General features: G+C 35.2%; 43 non-coding genes across 43 annotated transcripts; all 43 read left to right on the top strand.

The window, feature by feature from the left end:
- On the top strand, window positions 1-72 carry Trnaw-cca (transfer RNA tryptophan (anticodon CCA)). Its single transcript has one exon. It is a non-coding gene; the product is annotated as a tRNA-Trp (tRNA).
- Window positions 73-278: 206 nt separating this feature from the next.
- On the top strand, window positions 279-350 carry Trnaw-cca (transfer RNA tryptophan (anticodon CCA)). The gene has a single exon. It is a non-coding gene; the product is annotated as a tRNA-Trp (tRNA).
- A 206-nt stretch (window positions 351-556) lies between these two features.
- Trnaw-cca (transfer RNA tryptophan (anticodon CCA)) lies at window positions 557-628 on the top strand. Its single transcript has one exon. It is a non-coding gene; the product is annotated as a tRNA-Trp (tRNA).
- A 206-nt stretch (window positions 629-834) lies between these two features.
- Trnaw-cca (transfer RNA tryptophan (anticodon CCA)) lies at window positions 835-906 on the top strand. Its single transcript has one exon. It is a non-coding gene; the product is annotated as a tRNA-Trp (tRNA).
- A 206-nt stretch (window positions 907-1112) lies between these two features.
- On the top strand, window positions 1113-1184 carry Trnaw-cca (transfer RNA tryptophan (anticodon CCA)). The gene has a single exon. It is a non-coding gene; the product is annotated as a tRNA-Trp (tRNA).
- Window positions 1185-1390: 206 nt separating this feature from the next.
- On the top strand, window positions 1391-1462 carry Trnaw-cca (transfer RNA tryptophan (anticodon CCA)). The gene has a single exon. It is a non-coding gene; the product is annotated as a tRNA-Trp (tRNA).
- Window positions 1463-1668: 206 nt separating this feature from the next.
- Window positions 1669-1740, top strand: Trnaw-cca (transfer RNA tryptophan (anticodon CCA)). Its single transcript has one exon. It is a non-coding gene; the product is annotated as a tRNA-Trp (tRNA).
- Window positions 1741-1946: 206 nt separating this feature from the next.
- On the top strand, window positions 1947-2018 carry Trnaw-cca (transfer RNA tryptophan (anticodon CCA)). Its single transcript has one exon. It is a non-coding gene; the product is annotated as a tRNA-Trp (tRNA).
- Window positions 2019-2502: 484 nt separating this feature from the next.
- Trnaw-cca (transfer RNA tryptophan (anticodon CCA)) lies at window positions 2503-2574 on the top strand. The gene has a single exon. It is a non-coding gene; the product is annotated as a tRNA-Trp (tRNA).
- Window positions 2575-2780: 206 nt separating this feature from the next.
- On the top strand, window positions 2781-2852 carry Trnaw-cca (transfer RNA tryptophan (anticodon CCA)). Its single transcript has one exon. It is a non-coding gene; the product is annotated as a tRNA-Trp (tRNA).
- Window positions 2853-3335: 483 nt separating this feature from the next.
- Window positions 3336-3407, top strand: Trnaw-cca (transfer RNA tryptophan (anticodon CCA)). The gene has a single exon. It is a non-coding gene; the product is annotated as a tRNA-Trp (tRNA).
- A 206-nt stretch (window positions 3408-3613) lies between these two features.
- Window positions 3614-3685, top strand: Trnaw-cca (transfer RNA tryptophan (anticodon CCA)). Its single transcript has one exon. It is a non-coding gene; the product is annotated as a tRNA-Trp (tRNA).
- A 206-nt stretch (window positions 3686-3891) lies between these two features.
- Window positions 3892-3963, top strand: Trnaw-cca (transfer RNA tryptophan (anticodon CCA)). Its single transcript has one exon. It is a non-coding gene; the product is annotated as a tRNA-Trp (tRNA).
- Window positions 3964-4169: 206 nt separating this feature from the next.
- On the top strand, window positions 4170-4241 carry Trnaw-cca (transfer RNA tryptophan (anticodon CCA)). The gene has a single exon. It is a non-coding gene; the product is annotated as a tRNA-Trp (tRNA).
- Window positions 4242-4447: 206 nt separating this feature from the next.
- Window positions 4448-4519, top strand: Trnaw-cca (transfer RNA tryptophan (anticodon CCA)). Its single transcript has one exon. It is a non-coding gene; the product is annotated as a tRNA-Trp (tRNA).
- Window positions 4520-4725: 206 nt separating this feature from the next.
- Window positions 4726-4797, top strand: Trnaw-cca (transfer RNA tryptophan (anticodon CCA)). The gene has a single exon. It is a non-coding gene; the product is annotated as a tRNA-Trp (tRNA).
- Window positions 4798-5003: 206 nt separating this feature from the next.
- Trnaw-cca (transfer RNA tryptophan (anticodon CCA)) lies at window positions 5004-5075 on the top strand. Its single transcript has one exon. It is a non-coding gene; the product is annotated as a tRNA-Trp (tRNA).
- Window positions 5076-5281: 206 nt separating this feature from the next.
- Window positions 5282-5353, top strand: Trnaw-cca (transfer RNA tryptophan (anticodon CCA)). The gene has a single exon. It is a non-coding gene; the product is annotated as a tRNA-Trp (tRNA).
- Window positions 5354-5833: 480 nt separating this feature from the next.
- Trnaw-cca (transfer RNA tryptophan (anticodon CCA)) lies at window positions 5834-5905 on the top strand. Its single transcript has one exon. It is a non-coding gene; the product is annotated as a tRNA-Trp (tRNA).
- A 200-nt stretch (window positions 5906-6105) lies between these two features.
- On the top strand, window positions 6106-6188 carry Trnaw-cca (transfer RNA tryptophan (anticodon CCA)). The gene has a single exon. It is a non-coding gene; the product is annotated as a tRNA-Trp (tRNA).
- A 200-nt stretch (window positions 6189-6388) lies between these two features.
- On the top strand, window positions 6389-6460 carry Trnaw-cca (transfer RNA tryptophan (anticodon CCA)). The gene has a single exon. It is a non-coding gene; the product is annotated as a tRNA-Trp (tRNA).
- Window positions 6461-6666: 206 nt separating this feature from the next.
- Trnaw-cca (transfer RNA tryptophan (anticodon CCA)) lies at window positions 6667-6738 on the top strand. Its single transcript has one exon. It is a non-coding gene; the product is annotated as a tRNA-Trp (tRNA).
- A 484-nt stretch (window positions 6739-7222) lies between these two features.
- On the top strand, window positions 7223-7294 carry Trnaw-cca (transfer RNA tryptophan (anticodon CCA)). The gene has a single exon. It is a non-coding gene; the product is annotated as a tRNA-Trp (tRNA).
- A 206-nt stretch (window positions 7295-7500) lies between these two features.
- On the top strand, window positions 7501-7572 carry Trnaw-cca (transfer RNA tryptophan (anticodon CCA)). The gene has a single exon. It is a non-coding gene; the product is annotated as a tRNA-Trp (tRNA).
- Window positions 7573-8050: 478 nt separating this feature from the next.
- Window positions 8051-8133, top strand: Trnaw-cca (transfer RNA tryptophan (anticodon CCA)). Its single transcript has one exon. It is a non-coding gene; the product is annotated as a tRNA-Trp (tRNA).
- A 200-nt stretch (window positions 8134-8333) lies between these two features.
- Window positions 8334-8405, top strand: Trnaw-cca (transfer RNA tryptophan (anticodon CCA)). Its single transcript has one exon. It is a non-coding gene; the product is annotated as a tRNA-Trp (tRNA).
- A 206-nt stretch (window positions 8406-8611) lies between these two features.
- Trnaw-cca (transfer RNA tryptophan (anticodon CCA)) lies at window positions 8612-8683 on the top strand. The gene has a single exon. It is a non-coding gene; the product is annotated as a tRNA-Trp (tRNA).
- A 206-nt stretch (window positions 8684-8889) lies between these two features.
- Window positions 8890-8961, top strand: Trnaw-cca (transfer RNA tryptophan (anticodon CCA)). The gene has a single exon. It is a non-coding gene; the product is annotated as a tRNA-Trp (tRNA).
- Window positions 8962-9444: 483 nt separating this feature from the next.
- Window positions 9445-9516, top strand: Trnaw-cca (transfer RNA tryptophan (anticodon CCA)). The gene has a single exon. It is a non-coding gene; the product is annotated as a tRNA-Trp (tRNA).
- Window positions 9517-10000: 484 nt separating this feature from the next.
- On the top strand, window positions 10001-10072 carry Trnaw-cca (transfer RNA tryptophan (anticodon CCA)). The gene has a single exon. It is a non-coding gene; the product is annotated as a tRNA-Trp (tRNA).
- Window positions 10073-10556: 484 nt separating this feature from the next.
- On the top strand, window positions 10557-10628 carry Trnaw-cca (transfer RNA tryptophan (anticodon CCA)). The gene has a single exon. It is a non-coding gene; the product is annotated as a tRNA-Trp (tRNA).
- Window positions 10629-10834: 206 nt separating this feature from the next.
- Window positions 10835-10906, top strand: Trnaw-cca (transfer RNA tryptophan (anticodon CCA)). The gene has a single exon. It is a non-coding gene; the product is annotated as a tRNA-Trp (tRNA).
- Window positions 10907-11112: 206 nt separating this feature from the next.
- Trnaw-cca (transfer RNA tryptophan (anticodon CCA)) lies at window positions 11113-11184 on the top strand. Its single transcript has one exon. It is a non-coding gene; the product is annotated as a tRNA-Trp (tRNA).
- Window positions 11185-11390: 206 nt separating this feature from the next.
- Trnaw-cca (transfer RNA tryptophan (anticodon CCA)) lies at window positions 11391-11462 on the top strand. The gene has a single exon. It is a non-coding gene; the product is annotated as a tRNA-Trp (tRNA).
- Window positions 11463-11945: 483 nt separating this feature from the next.
- Window positions 11946-12017, top strand: Trnaw-cca (transfer RNA tryptophan (anticodon CCA)). The gene has a single exon. It is a non-coding gene; the product is annotated as a tRNA-Trp (tRNA).
- Window positions 12018-12501: 484 nt separating this feature from the next.
- Trnaw-cca (transfer RNA tryptophan (anticodon CCA)) lies at window positions 12502-12573 on the top strand. The gene has a single exon. It is a non-coding gene; the product is annotated as a tRNA-Trp (tRNA).
- Window positions 12574-13057: 484 nt separating this feature from the next.
- Trnaw-cca (transfer RNA tryptophan (anticodon CCA)) lies at window positions 13058-13129 on the top strand. Its single transcript has one exon. It is a non-coding gene; the product is annotated as a tRNA-Trp (tRNA).
- Window positions 13130-13613: 484 nt separating this feature from the next.
- Window positions 13614-13685, top strand: Trnaw-cca (transfer RNA tryptophan (anticodon CCA)). Its single transcript has one exon. It is a non-coding gene; the product is annotated as a tRNA-Trp (tRNA).
- Window positions 13686-13891: 206 nt separating this feature from the next.
- Window positions 13892-13963, top strand: Trnaw-cca (transfer RNA tryptophan (anticodon CCA)). Its single transcript has one exon. It is a non-coding gene; the product is annotated as a tRNA-Trp (tRNA).
- A 206-nt stretch (window positions 13964-14169) lies between these two features.
- Window positions 14170-14241, top strand: Trnaw-cca (transfer RNA tryptophan (anticodon CCA)). Its single transcript has one exon. It is a non-coding gene; the product is annotated as a tRNA-Trp (tRNA).
- Window positions 14242-14725: 484 nt separating this feature from the next.
- On the top strand, window positions 14726-14797 carry Trnaw-cca (transfer RNA tryptophan (anticodon CCA)). The gene has a single exon. It is a non-coding gene; the product is annotated as a tRNA-Trp (tRNA).
- A 484-nt stretch (window positions 14798-15281) lies between these two features.
- On the top strand, window positions 15282-15353 carry Trnaw-cca (transfer RNA tryptophan (anticodon CCA)). Its single transcript has one exon. It is a non-coding gene; the product is annotated as a tRNA-Trp (tRNA).
- A 206-nt stretch (window positions 15354-15559) lies between these two features.
- Window positions 15560-15631, top strand: Trnaw-cca (transfer RNA tryptophan (anticodon CCA)). Its single transcript has one exon. It is a non-coding gene; the product is annotated as a tRNA-Trp (tRNA).
- Window positions 15632-15795: the final 164 nt, after the last annotated feature.

Here is a 15795-nt window from a genome sequence, read left to right on the forward strand (position 1 = left end):
GGCCTTGTGGCGCAATGGTAGCGCGTCTGACTCCAGATCAGAAGGTTACGTGTTCGAATCACGTCGGGGTCAAAAGCGTTCCCTTTTATTTGAAGGATGCCATTTATTTTATAAATGTATCATCAAAGATTATAAGTCTTCAATGGCAATTAATGCAATCCTGGTTTTACAATGAATTATTATTCTGAGACGTTATTGTAATGTACAATATTAAATTTTGTGTACGGTCCAGATTCATAAGTATTTTAAGAATTCAATAATAAGAGAGGTTAGCTTATGGCCTTGTGGCGCAATGGTAGCGCGTCTGACTCCAGATCAGAAGGTTACGTGTTCGAATCACGTCGATGTCAAAAGCGTTCCCTTTTATTTGAAGGATGCCATTTATTTTATAAATGTATCATCAAAGATTATCAGTCTTCAATGGCAATTAATGCAATCCTGGTTTTACAATGAATTATTATTCTGAGATGTTACTGTAATGTACAATATTAAATTTTTGGTACGGTACAGATTCATAAGTATTTTAAGAATGCAATAATAAGAGTGGTTAGCCTGCGGCCTTGTGGCGCAATGGTAGCGCGTCTGACTCCAGATTAGAAGGTTACGTGTTCGAATAACGTCGGGGTCAAAAGCGTTCCCTTTTATTTGAAGGATGCCATTTATTTTATAAATGTATCATCAAAGATTATAAGTCTTCAATGGCAATTAATGCAATCCTGGTTTTACAATGAATTATTATTCTGAGACGTTATTGTAATGTACAATATTAAATTTTTTGTACGGTACAGATTCATAAGTATTTTAACAATGCAATAATAAGAGTGGTTGGCTTACGGCCTTGTGGCGCAATGGTAGCGCGTCTGACTCCAGATCAGAAGGTTACGTGTTCGAATCACGTCGGGGTCAAAAGCGTTTCCTTTTATTTGAAGGATGCCATTTATTTTATAAATGTATCATTAAAGATTATCAGTCTTCAATGGCAATTAATGCAATCCTGGTTTTACAATGAATTATTATTCTGAGACGTTATTGTAATGTACAATATTAAATTTTTTGTACGGTAGAGATTCATAAGTATTTTAAGAATGCAATAATAAGAGTGGTTGGCTTACGGCCTTGTGGCGCAATGGTAGCGAGTCTGACTCCAGATCAGAAGGTTACGTGTTCGAATCACGTCGGGGTCAAAAGCGTTCCCTTTTATTTGAAGGATGCCATTTATTTTATAAATGTATCATCAACGATTATCAGTCTTCAATGGCAATTAATGCAATCCTGGTTTTACAATGAATTAGTATTCTGCGATGTTACTGTAATGTACAATATTAAATTTTTTGTACGGTACAGATTCATAAGTATTTTAAGAATGCAATAATAAGAGTGGTTAGCTTACGGCCTTGTGGCGCAATGGTAGCGCGTCTGACTCCAGATCAGAAGGTTACGTGTTCGATTCACGTCGGGGTCAAAAGATTTCCCTTTTATTTGAAGGATGCCATTTATTTTATAAATGTATCATCAAAGATTATAAGTCTTCAATGGCAATTAATGCAATCCTGGTTTTACAATGAATTATTATTCTGAGATGTTACTGTAATGTACAATATTAAATTTTTTGTACGGTAGAGATTCATAAGTATTTTAAGAATGCAATAATAAGAGTGGTTGGCTTACGGCCTTGTGGCGCAATGGTAGCGCGTCTGACTCCAGATCAGAAGGTTACGTGTTCGAATAACGTCGGGGTCAAGAGCGTTTCCTTTTATTTGAAGGATGCCATTTATTTTATAAATGTATCATCAAAGATTATAAGTCTTCAATGGCAATTAATGCAATCCTGGTTTTACAATGAATTATTATTCTGAGACGTTATTGTAATGTACAATATTAAATTTTTTGTACGGTACAGATTCATAAGTATTTTAAGAATGCAATAATAAGAGTGGTTGGCTTACGGCCTTGTGGCGCAATGGTAGCGCGTCTGACTCCAGATCAGAAGGTTACGTGTTCGAATCACGTCGGGGTCAAACGCGTTCCCTTTTATTTGAAGGATGCCATTTATTTTATAAATGTATCATCAAAGATTATAAGTCTTCAATGGCAATTAATGCAATCCTGGTTTTACAATGAATTATTATTCTGAGATGTTATTGTAATGTACAATATTAAATTTTTTGTACGGTACAGATTCATAAGTATTTTAAGAATGCAATAATAAGAGTGGTTGGCTTACGGCCTTTTGGCGCAATGGTAGCGCGGCTTACTCCAGATCAGAAGGTTACGTGTTCTAACCACGTCGGGGTCAAAAGCGTTCCCTTTTATTTGAAGGATGCCATTTTTTTTAGAAATGTACCATCAAAGATTATAAGTCTTCAATGGCAATTAATGCAATCCTGGTTTTACAATGAATTATTATTCTGAGACGTTATTGTAATGTACAATATTAAATTTTTTGTACGGTACAGATTCATAAGTATTTTAAGAATGCAATAATAAGAGTGGTTGGCTTACGGCCTTGTGGCGCAATGGTAGCGCGTCTGACTCCAGATCAGAAGGTTACGTGTTCGAATCACGTCGGGGTCAAAAGCGTTCCCTTTTATTTGAAGGATGCCATTTATTTTATAAATGTATCATCAAAGATTATAAGTCTTCAATGGCAATTAATGCAATCCTGGTTTTACAATGAATTATTATTCTGAGACGTTATTGTAATGTACAATATTAAATCTTTCGTACGGTACAGATTCATAAGTATTTTAAGAATGCAATAATACGAGTGGTGGGCTTACGGCCTTGTGGCGCAATGGTAGCGCGTCTGACTCCAGATCAGAAGGTTACGTGTTCGAATCACGTCGGGGTAAAAAGCGTTCCCTTTTATTTGAAGGATGCCATTTATTTTATAAATGTATCATCAAAGATTATCAGTCTTCAATGGCAATTAATGCAATCCTGGTTTTACAATGAATTATTATTCTGAGACGTTATTGTAATGTACAATATTAAATTTTTTGTACGGTAATGATTCATAAGTATTTTAAGAATGCAATAATGAGAGTGGTTGGCTTACGGCCTTGTGGCGCAATGGTAGCGCGTCTGACTCCAGATCAGAAGGTTACGTGTACGAATCACGTCCGGTCAAAAGCGTTCCCTTTTATTTGAAGGATGCCATTTATTTTATAAATGTATCATCAAAGATTATAAGTCTTCAATGGCAATTAATGCAATCCTGGTTTTACAATGAATTATTATTCTGAGACGTTATTGTAATGTACAATATTAAATTTTTTGTACGGTACAGATTCATAAGTATTTTAACAATGCAATAATAAGAGTGGTTGGCTTACGGCCTTGTGGCGCAATGGTAGCGAGTCTGACTCCAGATCAGAAGGTTACGTGTTCGAATCACGTCGGGGTCAAGAGCGTTCCCTTTTATTTGAAGGATGCCATTTATTTTATAAATGTATCATCAAAGATTATAACTCTTCAATGGCAATTAATGCAATCCTGGTTTTACAATGAATTATTATTCTGAGACGTTATTGTAATGTACAATATTAAATTTTTTGTACGGTAGAGATTCATAAGTATTTTAAGAATGCAATAATAAGAGTGGTTGGCTTACGGCCTTGTGGCGCAATGGTAGCGCGTCTGACTCCAGATCAGAAGGTTACGTGTTCGAATCACGTCGGGGTCAAAAGCGTTCCCTTTTATTTGAAGGATGCCATTTATTTTATAAATGTATCATCAAAGATTATAAGTCTTCAATGGCAATTAATGCAATCCTGGTTTTACAATGAATTATTATTCTGAGACGTTATTGTAATGTACAATATTAAATTTTGTGTACGGTCTAGATTCATAAGTATTTTAAGAAGTCAATAATAAGAGAGTTTAGCTTATGGCCTTGTGGCGCAATGGTAGCGCGTCTGACTCCAGATCAGAAGGTTACGTGTTCGAATCACGTCGATGTCAAAAGCGTTCCCTTTTATTTGAAGGATGCCATTTATTTTATAAATGTATCATCAACGATTATCAGTCTTCAATGGCAATTAATGCAATCCTGGTTTTACAATGAATTATTATTCTGCGATGTTACTGTAATGTACAATATTAAATTTTTTGTACGGTACAGATTCATAAGTATTTTAAGAATGCAATAATAAGAGTGGTTAGCTTACGGCCTTGTGGCGCAATGGTAGCGCGTCTGACTCCAGATCAGAAGGTTACGTGTTCGATTCACGTCGCGGTCAAAAGATTTCCCTTTTATTTGAAGGATGCCATTTATTTTATAAATGTATCATCAAAGATTATAAGTCTTCAATGGCAATTAATGCAATCCTGGTTTTACAATGAATTATTATTCTGAGATGTTACTGTAATGTACAATATTAAATTTTTTGTACGGTAGAGATTCATAAGTATTTTAAGAATGCAATAATAAGAGTGGTTGGCTTACGGCCTTGTGGCGCAATGGTAGCGCGTCTGACTCCAAATCAGAAGGTTACGTGTTCGAATAACGTCGGGGTCAAGAGCGTTTCCTTTTATTTGAAGGATGCCATTTATTTTATAAATGTATCATTAAAGATTATAAGTCTTCAATGGCAATAAATGCAATCCTGGTTTTACAATGAATTATTATTCTGAGACGTTATTGTAATGTACAATATTAAATTTTTTGTACGGTACAGATTCATAAGTATTTTAAGAATGCAATAATACGGGTGGTGGGCTTACGGCCTTGTAGCGCAATGGTAGCGCGTCTGACTCCAGATCAGAAGGTTACGTGTTCGAATAACGTCGGGGTCCAAAGCATTCCCTTTTATTTGAAGGATGCCATTTATTTTATAAATGTATCATCAAAGATTATAAGTCTTCCATTGCAATTAATGCAATCCTGGTTTTACAATGAATTATTATTCTGAGACGTTATTGTAATGTACAATATTAAATTTTTTGTACGGTACAGATTCATAAGTATTTTAAGAATGCAATAATAAGAGTGGTTGGCTTACGGCCTTGTGGCGCAATTGTAGCGAGTCTGACTCCAGATCAGAAGGTTACGTGTTCGAATCACGTCGGGGTCAAAAGCGTTCCCTTTTATTTGAAGGATGCCATTTATTTTATAAATGTATCATCAAAGATTATCAGTCTTCAATGGCAATTAATGCAATCCTGGTTTTACAATGAATTATTATTCTGAGATGTTACTGTAATGTACAATATTAAATTTTTTGTACGGTACAGATTCATAAGTATTTTAAGAATGCAATAATAAGAGTGGGTGGCTTACGGCCTTGTGGCGCAATGGTAGCGCGTCTGACTCCAGATCAGAAGGTTACGTGTTCGAATCACGTCGGGGTCAAAAGCGTTCCCTTTTATTTGAAGGATGCCATTTATTTTATAAATGTATCATCAAAGATTATAAGTCTTCAATGGCAATCAATGCAATCCTTGTTTTACAATGAATTATTATTCTGAGATGTTATTGTAATGTACAATATTAAATTTTTTGTACGGTACAGATTCATATTTTAAGAATGCAATAATAAGAGTGGTTGTCTTACGGCCTTTTGGCGCAATGGTAGCGCGTCTGACTCCAGATCAGAAGGTTACGTGTTCGGATCACATCGGGGTCAAATGCGTTCTCTTTTATTTGAAGGATACCATTTATTTTATAAATGTATCATCAAAGATTATCAGTCTTCCATGGCAATTAATGCAATCCTGGGGTTACAATGAATTATTATTCTGAAATGTTACTGTAATGTACAATATTAAATTTTTTGTACGGTACAGATTCATAAGTATTTTAAGAATGCAATAATAAGAGTGGTTGGCTTACGGCCTTGTGGCGCAATGGTAGCGCGTCTGACTCCAGATCAGAAGGTTACGTGTTCGAATCACGTCGGGGTCAAAAGCGTTCCCTTTTATTTGAAGGATGCCATTTATTTTATAAATGTATCATCAAAGATTATAAGTCTTCAATGGCAATTAATGCAATCCTGGTTTTACAATGAATTATTATTCTGAGACGTTATTGTAATGTACAATATTAAATTTTTTGTACGGTAGAGATTCATAAGTATTTTAAGAATGCAATAATAAGAGAGGTTAGCTTACGGCCTTGTGGCGCAATGGTAGCGCGTCTGACTCCAGATCAGAAGGTTACGTGTTCGAATCACGTCCGGTCAAAAGCGTTTCCTTTTATTTGAAGGATACCATTTATTTAATAAATGTATCATCAAAGATTATAAGTCTTCAATGGCAATTAATGCAATCCTGGTTTTACAATGAATTATTATTCTGAGACGTTATTGTAATGTACAATATTAAATTTTTTGTACGGTACAGATTAATAAGTATTTTAAGAATGCAATAATGAGAGTGGTTGGCTTACGGCTTTGTGGCGCAATGGTAGCGCGTCTGACTCCAGATCAGAAGGTTACGTGTTCGAATCACGTCGGGGTCAAAAGCGTTCCCTTTTATTTGAAGGATGTCATTTATTTTATAAATGTATCATCAAAGATTATAAGTCTTCCATTGCAATTAATGCAATCCTATTTTTACAATGAATTATTATTCTGAGACGTTATTGTAATGTACAATATTAAATTTTGTGTACGGTACAGATTCATAAGTATTTTAAGAATGCTATAATAAGAGAAGTTATCATACGGCCTTGTGGCGCAATGGTAGCGCGTCTGACTCCAGATCAGAAGGTTACGTGTTGGAATCACGTCGGGGTCAAAAGCGTTCCATTTTATTTGAAGGATGCCATTTATTTTATAAATGTATCATCAAAGATTATAAGTCTTCAATGGCAATTAATGCAATCCTGGTTTTACAATAAATTATTATTCTGAGACGTTATTGTAATGTACAATATTAAATTTTTTGTACGGTACAGATTCATAAGTATTTTAAGAATGCAATAATAAGAGTGGTTGGCTTACGGCCTTGTGGCGCAATGGTAGCGAGTCTTACGCCAGATCAGAAGGTTGCGTGTTCGAATCACGTCGGGGTCAAAAGCGTTCCCTTTTATTTGAAGGATGCCATTTATTTTATAAATGTATCATCACAGATTATAAGTCTTCAATGGCAATTAATGCAATCCTGGTTTTACAATGAATTATTATTCTGAGATGTTACTGTAATGTACAATATTAAATTTTTTGTACGGTACAGATTCATAAGTATTTTAGGAATGCAATAATAAGAGTGGTTAGCTTACGGCCTTGTGGCGCAATGGTAGCGCGTCTGACTCCAGATCAGAAGGCTACGTGTTCGAATCACGTCGGGGTCAAAAGCGTTCCCTTTTATTTGAAGGATGCCATTTATTTTATAAATGTATCATCAAAGATTATAAGTCTTCAATGGCAATTAATGCAATCCTGGTTTTACAATGAATTATTATTCTGAGATGTTACTGTAATGTACAATATTAAATTTTTTGTACGGTACAGATTCATAAGTATTTTAAGAATGCAATAATAAGCGTGGTGGGCTTACGGCCTTGTGGCGCAATGGTAGCGCGTCTGACTCCAGATCAGAAGGTTACGGTTTCGAATCACGTCGGGGTCAAGAGCGTTCCGTTTTATTTGAAGGATGCCATTTATTTTATAAATGTATCATCAAAGATAATAAGTCTTCAATGGCAATTAATGCAATCCTGGTTTTACAATGAATTATTATTCTGAGACGTTATTGTAATGTACAATATTAAATCTTTCGTACGGTACAGATTCATAAGTATTTTAAGAATGCAATAATAAGAGTGGTTGGCTTACGGCCTTCTGGCGCAATGGTAGCGCGTCTGACTCCAGATCAGAAGGTTTCGTGTTCGAATCACGTCGGGGTAAAAAGCGTTCCCTTTTATTTGAAGGATGCCATTTATTTTATAAATGTATCATCAAAGATTATAAGTCTTCAATGGCAATTAATGCAATCCTGGTTTTACAATGAATTATTATTCTGAGACGTTATTGTAATGTACAATATTAAATTTTTTGTACGGTACAGATTCATAAGTATTTTAAGAATGCAATAATAAGAGAGGTTAGCTTACGGCCTTGTGGCGCAATGGTAGCGCGTCTGACTCCAGATCAGAAGGTTACGTGTTCGAATCACGTCCGGTCAAAAGCGTTCCCTTTTATTTGAAGGATACCATTTATTTAATAAATGTATCATCAAAGATTATAAGTCTTCAATGGCAATTAATGCAATCCTGGTTTTACAATGAATTATTATTCTGAGACGTTATTGTAATGTACAATATTAAATTTTTTGTACGGTACAGATTAATAAGTATTTTAAGAATGCAATAATGAGAGTGGTTGGCTTACGGCCTTGTGGCGCAATGGTAGCGCGTCTGACTCCAGATCAGTAGGTTACGTGTTCGAATCACGTCGGGGTCAAAAGCGTTCCCTTTTAGTTGAAGGATGCCATTTATTTTATAAATGTATCATCAAAGATTATCAGTCTTCAATGGCAATTAATGCAATCCTGGTTTTACAATGAATTATTATTCTGAGATGTTATTGTAATGTACAATATTAAATTTTTTGTACGGTAGAGATTCATAAGTATTTTAAGAAAGGAAAAATAAGAGTGATTGGCTTACGGCCTTGTGGCGCAATGGTAGCGCGTCTGACTCCAGGTCAGAAGGTTACGTGTTCGGATCACGTCGGGGTCAAATGCGTTCTCTTTGGTTTGAAGGATGCCATTTATTTTATAAATGTATCATCAAAGATTATCAGTCTTCCATGGCAATTAATGCAATCCTGGTTTTGCAATGAATTATTATTCTGAGATGTTACTGTAATGTACAATATTAAATTTTTGGTACGGTACAGATTCATAAGTATTTTAAGAATGCAATAATAAGAGTGGGATGCTTACGGCCTTGTGGCGCAATGGTAGAGCGTCAGACTCCAGATCAGAAGGTTACGTGTTCGAATCACGTCGGGGTCAAAAGCGTTCCCTTTTATTTGAAGGATCCCATTTATTTTATAAATGTATCATCAAAGATTATAAGTCTTCAATGGCAATTAATGCAATCCTGGTTTTACAATGAATTATTATTCTGAGACGTTATTGTAATGTACAATATGAAATTTTTTGTACGGTACACATTCATAAGTATTTTAAGGATGCAATAATAAGAGAGGTTAGCTTACGGCCTTGTGGCGCGATTGTAGCGCGTCTGGCTCCAGATCAGAAGGTTACGTGTTCGGATCACGTCGGGGTCAAATGCGTTCTCTTTTATTTGAAGGATGCCATTTATTTTATAAATGTATCATCAAGGATTATAAGTCTTCAATGGCAATTAATGCAATCCTGGTTTTACAATGAATTATTATTCTGAGACGTTATTGTAATGTACAATATTAAATTTTTGTACGGTACAGATTCATAAGTATTTTAAGAATGCAACAATAAGAGTGGTTAGCTTACGGCCTTGTGGCGCAATGGTAGCGCGTCTGACTCCAGATCAGAAGGTTACGTGTTCGAATCACGTCGGGGTCAAAAGCGTTCCCTTTTATTTCAAGGATGCCATTTATTTTATAAATGTATCATCAAAGATTATCAGTCTTCCATGGCAATTAATGCAATCCTGGTTTTACAATGAATTATTATTCTGAAATGTTACTATAATGTACAATATTAAATTTTTTGTACGGTACAGATTCATAAGTATTTTAAGAATGCAATAATAAGAGTGGTTGGCTTACGGCCTTGTGGCGCAATGGTAGCGAGTCTTACTCCAGATCAGAAGGTTACGTGTTCGAATAATGTCGGGGTCAAAAGCGTTCCCTTTTATTTCAAGGATGCCATTTATTTTATAAATGTATCATCAAAGTTTATCAGTCTTCCATTGCAATTAATGCAATCCTGGTTTTACAATGAATTATTATTTTGAGATGTTACTGTAATCTACAATATTAAATTTTTTGTACGGTACAGATTCACAAGTATTTTAAGAATGCAATAATAAGAGTGGTTTGCTGACGGCCTTGTGGCGCAATGGTAGCGCGTCTGACTCCAGATCAGAATGTTACGTGTTCGAATCACGTCGGGGTCAAGAGCGTTCCCTTTTATTTGAAGGATGCCATTTATTTTATAAATGTATCATCAAAGATTATAAGTCTTCAATGGCAATTAATGCAATCCTGGTTTTACAATGAATTATTATTCTGAGACGTTATTGTAAAGTACAATATTAAATTTTTTGTAGGGTACACATTTATAAGTATTTTAAGAATGCAATAATAAGAGTGGTTGGCTTACGGTCTTGTGGCGCAATGGTAGCGAGTCTTACTCCAGATCAGAAGGTTACGTGTTCGAATCACGTCGGGGTCAAAAGCGTTCCCTTTTATTTGAAGGATGCCATTTATTTTATAAATGTATCATCAAAGTTTATCAGTCTTCCATTGCAATTAATGCAATCCTGGTTTTACAATGAATTATTATTCTGAGATGTTACTGTAATGTACAATATTAAATTTTGTGTACGGTACAGATTCATAAGTATTTTTACAATGCAATAATAAAAGTGGTTGGCTTACGGCCTTCTGGCGCAATGGTAGCGCGTCTGACTCCAGATCAGAAGGTTACGTGTTCGAATCACGTCGGGGTCAAAAGCGTTCCTTTTTATTTGAAGGATGCCATTTATTTTATAAATGTATCATCAAAGATTATAAGTCTTCAATGGCAATTAATGCAATCCTGGTTTTACAATGAATTATTATTCTGAGACGTTATTGTAATGTACAATATTAAATTTTTTGTACGGTACAGATTAATAAGTATTTTAAGAATGCAATAGAGAGAGTGGTTGGCTTACGGCCTTGTGGAGCAATGGTAGCGCGTCTGACTCCAGATCAGTAGGTTACGTGTTCGAATCACGTCGGGGTCAAAAGCGTTCCCTTTTAGTTGAAGGATGCCATTTATTTTATAAATGTATCATCAAAGATTATCAGTCTTCAATGGCAATTAATGCAATCCTGGTTTTACAATGAATTATTATTCTGAGATGTTATTGTAATGTACAATATTAAATTTTTTGTACGGTAGAGATTCATAAGTATTTTAAGAAAGGAAAAATAAGAGTGATTGGCTTACGGCCTTGTGGCGCAATGGTAGCGCGTCTGACTCCAGGTCAGAAGGTTACGTGTTCGGATCACGTCGGGGTCAAATGCGTTCTCTTTGGTTTGAAGGATGCCATTTATTTTATAAATGTATCATCAAAGATTATCAGTCTTCCATGGCAATTAATGCAATCCTGGTTTTGCAATGAATTATTATTCTGAGATGTTACTGTAATGTACAATATTAAATTTTTGGTACGGTACAGATTCATAAGTATTTTAAGAATGCAATAATAAGAGTGGGATGCTTACGGCCTTGTGGCGCAATGGTAGAGCGTCAGACTCCAGATCAGAAGGTTACGTGTTCGAATCACGTCGGGGTCAAAAGCGTTCCCTTTTATTTGAAGGATCCCATTTATTTTATAAATGTATCATCAAAGATTATAAGTCTTCAATGGCAATTAATGCAATCCTGGTTTTACAATGAATTATTATTCTGAGACGTTATTGTAATGTACAATATGAAATTTTTTGTACGGTACACATTCATAAGTATTTTAAGGATGCAATAATAAGAGAGGTTAGCTTACGGCCTTGTGGCGCGATTGTAGCGCGTCTGGCTCCAGATCAGAAGGTTACGTGTTCGGATCACGTCGGGGTCAAATGCGTTCTCTTTTATTTGAAGGATGCCATTTATTTTATAAATGTATCATCAAGGATTATAAGTCTTCAATGGCAATTAATGCAATCCTGGTTTTACAATGAATTATTATTCTGAGACGTTATTGTAATGTACAATATTAAATTTTTGTACGGTACAGATTCATAAGTATTTTAAGAATGCAACAATAAGAGTGGTTAGCTTACGGCCTTGTGGCGCAATGGTAGCGCGTCTGACTCCAGATCAGAAGGTTACGTGTTCGAATCACGTCGGGGTCAAAAGCGTTCCCTTTTATTTCAAGGATGCCATTTATTTTATAAATGTATCATCAAAGATTATCAGTCTTCCATGGCAATTAATGCAATCCTGGTTTTACAATGAATTATTATTCTGAGATGTTACTATAATGTACAATATTAAATTTTTTGTACGGTACAGATTCATAAGTATTTTAAGAATGCAATAATAAGAGTGGTTGGCTTACGGCCTTGTGGCGCAATGGTAGCGAGTCTTACTCCAGATCAGAAGGTTACGTGTTCGAATAATGTCGGGGTCAAAAGCGTTCCCTTTTATTTCAAGGATGCCATTTATTTTATAAATGTATCATCAAAGTTTATCAGTCTTCCATTGCAATTAATGCAATCATGGTTTTACAATGAATTATTATTTTGAGATGTTACTGTAATCTACAATATTAAATTTTTTGTACGGTACAGATTCACAAGTATTTTAAGAATGCAATAATAAGAGTGGTTTGCTGACGGCCTTGTGGCGCAATGGTAGCGCGTCTGACTCCAGATCAGAATGTTACGTGTTCGAATCACGTCGGGGTCAAGAGCGTTCTCTTTTATTTGAAGGATGCCATTTATTTTATAAATGTATCATCAAAGATTATAAGTCTTCAATGGCAATTAATGCAATCCTGGTTTTACAATGAATTATTATTCTGAGACGTTATTGTAAAGTACAATATTAAATTTTTTGTAGGGTACACATTTATAAGTATTTTAAGAATGCAATAATAAGAGTGGTTGGCTTACGGTCTTGTGGCGCAATGGTAGCGAGTCTTACTCCAGATCAGAAGGTTACGTGTTCGAATCACGTTGGGGTCAAAAGCGTTCCCTTTTATTTGAAGGATGCCATTTATTTTATAAATGTATCATCAAAGTTTATCAGTCTTCCATTGCAATTAATGCAATCCTGGTTTTACAATGAATTATTATTCTGAGATGTTACTGTAATGTACAATATTAAATTTTGTGTACGGTACAGATTCATAAGTATTTTTACAATGCAATAATAAAAGTGGTTGGCTTACGGCCTTCTGGCGCAATGGTAGCGCGTCTGACTCCAGATCAGAAGGTTACGTGTTCGAATCACGTCGGGGTCAAAAGCGTTCCCTTTTATTTGAAGGATGCCATTTATTTTATAAATGTATCATCAAAGATTATAAGTCTTCAATGGCAATTAATGCAATCCTGGTTTTACAATAAATTATTATTCTGAGACGTTATTGTAATGTACAATATTAAATCTTTTGTACGGTACAGATTCATAAGTATTTTAAGAATGCAATAATAAGAGTGGTTGGCTTACGGTCTTGTGGCGCAATGGTAGCGAGTCTTACTCCAGATCAGAAGGTTACGTGTTCGAATCACGTCGGGGTCAAAAGCGTTCCCTTTTATTTGAAGGATGCCATTTATTTTATAAATGTATCATCACAGATTATTAGTCTTCAATGGCAATTAATGCAATCCTGGTTTTACAATGAATTATTTTTCTGAGATGTTACTGTAATGTACAATATTAAATTTTTTGTACGGTACAGATTCATAAGTATTTTAAGAATGCAATAATAAGAGTGGTTGGCTTACGGCCTCTTGGCGCAATGGTAGCGCGTCTGACTCCAGATCAGAAGGTTACGTGTTCGAACCACGTCGGGGTCAAAAGCGTTCCCTTTTATTTGAAGGATGCCATTTATTTTATAAATGAATCATCAAAGATTATAAGTCTTCAATGGCAATTAATGCAATCCTGGTTTTACAATGAATTATTATTCTGAGACGTTATTGTAATGTACAATATTAAATCTTTCGTACGGTACAGATTCATAAGTATTTTAAGAATGCAATAATAAGAGTGGTTGGCTTACGGCCTTCTGGCGCAATGGTAGCGCGTCTGATTCCAGATCAAAAGGTTACGTGTTCGAATCACGTCGGGGTCAAAAGCGTTCCCTTTTATTTGAAGGATGCCATTTATTTTATAAATGTATCATCAAAGATTATAAGTCTTCAATGGCAATTAATGCAATCCTGGTTTTACAATGAATTATTATTCTGAGACGTTATTGTAATCTACAATATTAAATTTTTTGTACGGTACAGATTCATAATTATTTTAAGAATGCAATAATAAGAGTGGTTGGCTTACGGCCTTGTGGCGCAATGGTAGCGCGTCTGACTCCAGATCAGAATGTTACGTGTTCGAATCACGTCGGGGTCAAGAGCGTTCCCTTTTATTTGAAGGATGCCATTTATTTTATAAATGTATCATCAAAGATTATAAGTCTTCAATGGCAATTAATGCAATCCTGGTTTTACAATGAATTATTATTCTGAGACGTTATTGTAATGTACAATATGAAATTTTTTGTACGGTACACATTCATAAGTATTTTAAGGATGCAATAATAAGAGTGGTTGGCTTACGGTCTTGTGGCGCAATGGTAGCGAGTCTTACTCCAGATCAGAAGGTTACGTGTTCGAATCACGTCGGGGTCAAAAGCGTTCCCTTTTATTTGAAGGATGCCATTTATTTTATAAATGTATCATCAAAGTTTATCAGTCTTCCATTGCAATTAATGCAATCCTGGTTTTACAATGAATTATTATTCTGAGATGTTACTGTAATGTACAATATTAAATTTTGTGTACGGTACAGATTCATAAGTATTTTTACAATGCAATAATAAAAGTGGTTGGCTTACGGCCTTCTGGCGCAATGGTAGCGCGTCTGACTCCAGATCAGAAGGTTACGTGTTCGAATCACGTCGGGGTCAAAAGCGTTCCCTTTTATTTGAAGGATGCCATTTATTTTATAAATGTATCATCAAAGATTATAAGTCTTCAATGGCAATTAATGCAATCCTGGTTTTACAATAAATTATTATTCTGAGACGTTATTGTAATGTACAATATTAAATCTTTTGTACGGTACAGATTCATAAGTATTTTAAGAATGCAATAATAAGAGTGGTTGGCTTACGGTCTTGTGGCGCAATGGTAGCGAGTCTTACTCCAGATCAGAAGGTTACGTGTTCGAATCACGTCGGGGTCAAAAGCGTTCCCTTTTATTTGAAGGATGCCATTTATTTTATAAATGTATCATCACAGATTATTAGTCTTCAATGGCAATTAATGCAATCCTGGTTTTACAATGAATTATTTTTCTGAGATGTTACTGTAATGTACAATATTAAATTTTTTGTACGGTACAGATTCATAAGTATTTTAAGAATGCAATAATAAGAGTGGTTGGCTTACGGCCTTTTGGCGCAATGGTAGCGCGTCTGACTCCAGATCAGAAGGTTACGTGTTCGAACCACGTCGGGGTCAAAAGCGTTCCCTTTTATTTGAAGGATGCCATTTATTTTATAAATGAATCATCAAAGATTATAAGTCTTCAATGGCAATTAATGCAATCCTGGTTTTACAATGAATTATTATTCTGAGACGTTATTGTAATGTACAATATTAAATCTTTCGTACGGTACAGATTCATAAGTATTTTAAGAATGCAATAATAAGAGTGGTTGGCTTACGGCCTTCTGGCGCAATGGTAGCGCGTCTGATTCCAGATCAAAAGGTTACGTGTTCGAATCACGTCGGGGTCAAAAGCGTTCCCTTTTATTTGAAGGATGCCATTTATTTTATAAATGTATCATCAAAGATTATAAGTCTTCAATGGCAATTAATGCAATCCTGGTTTTACAATGAATTATTATTCTGAGACGTTATTGTAATCTACAATATTAAATTTTTTGTACGGTACAGATTC

Source organism: Euprymna scolopes, chromosome 6, assembly GCF_053919585.1.
Source record: "Euprymna scolopes isolate OS-2025 chromosome 6, ASM5391958v1, whole genome shotgun sequence".
NCBI classification, from domain to species: Eukaryota; Metazoa; Mollusca; class Cephalopoda; order Sepiida; family Sepiolidae; genus Euprymna; species Euprymna scolopes.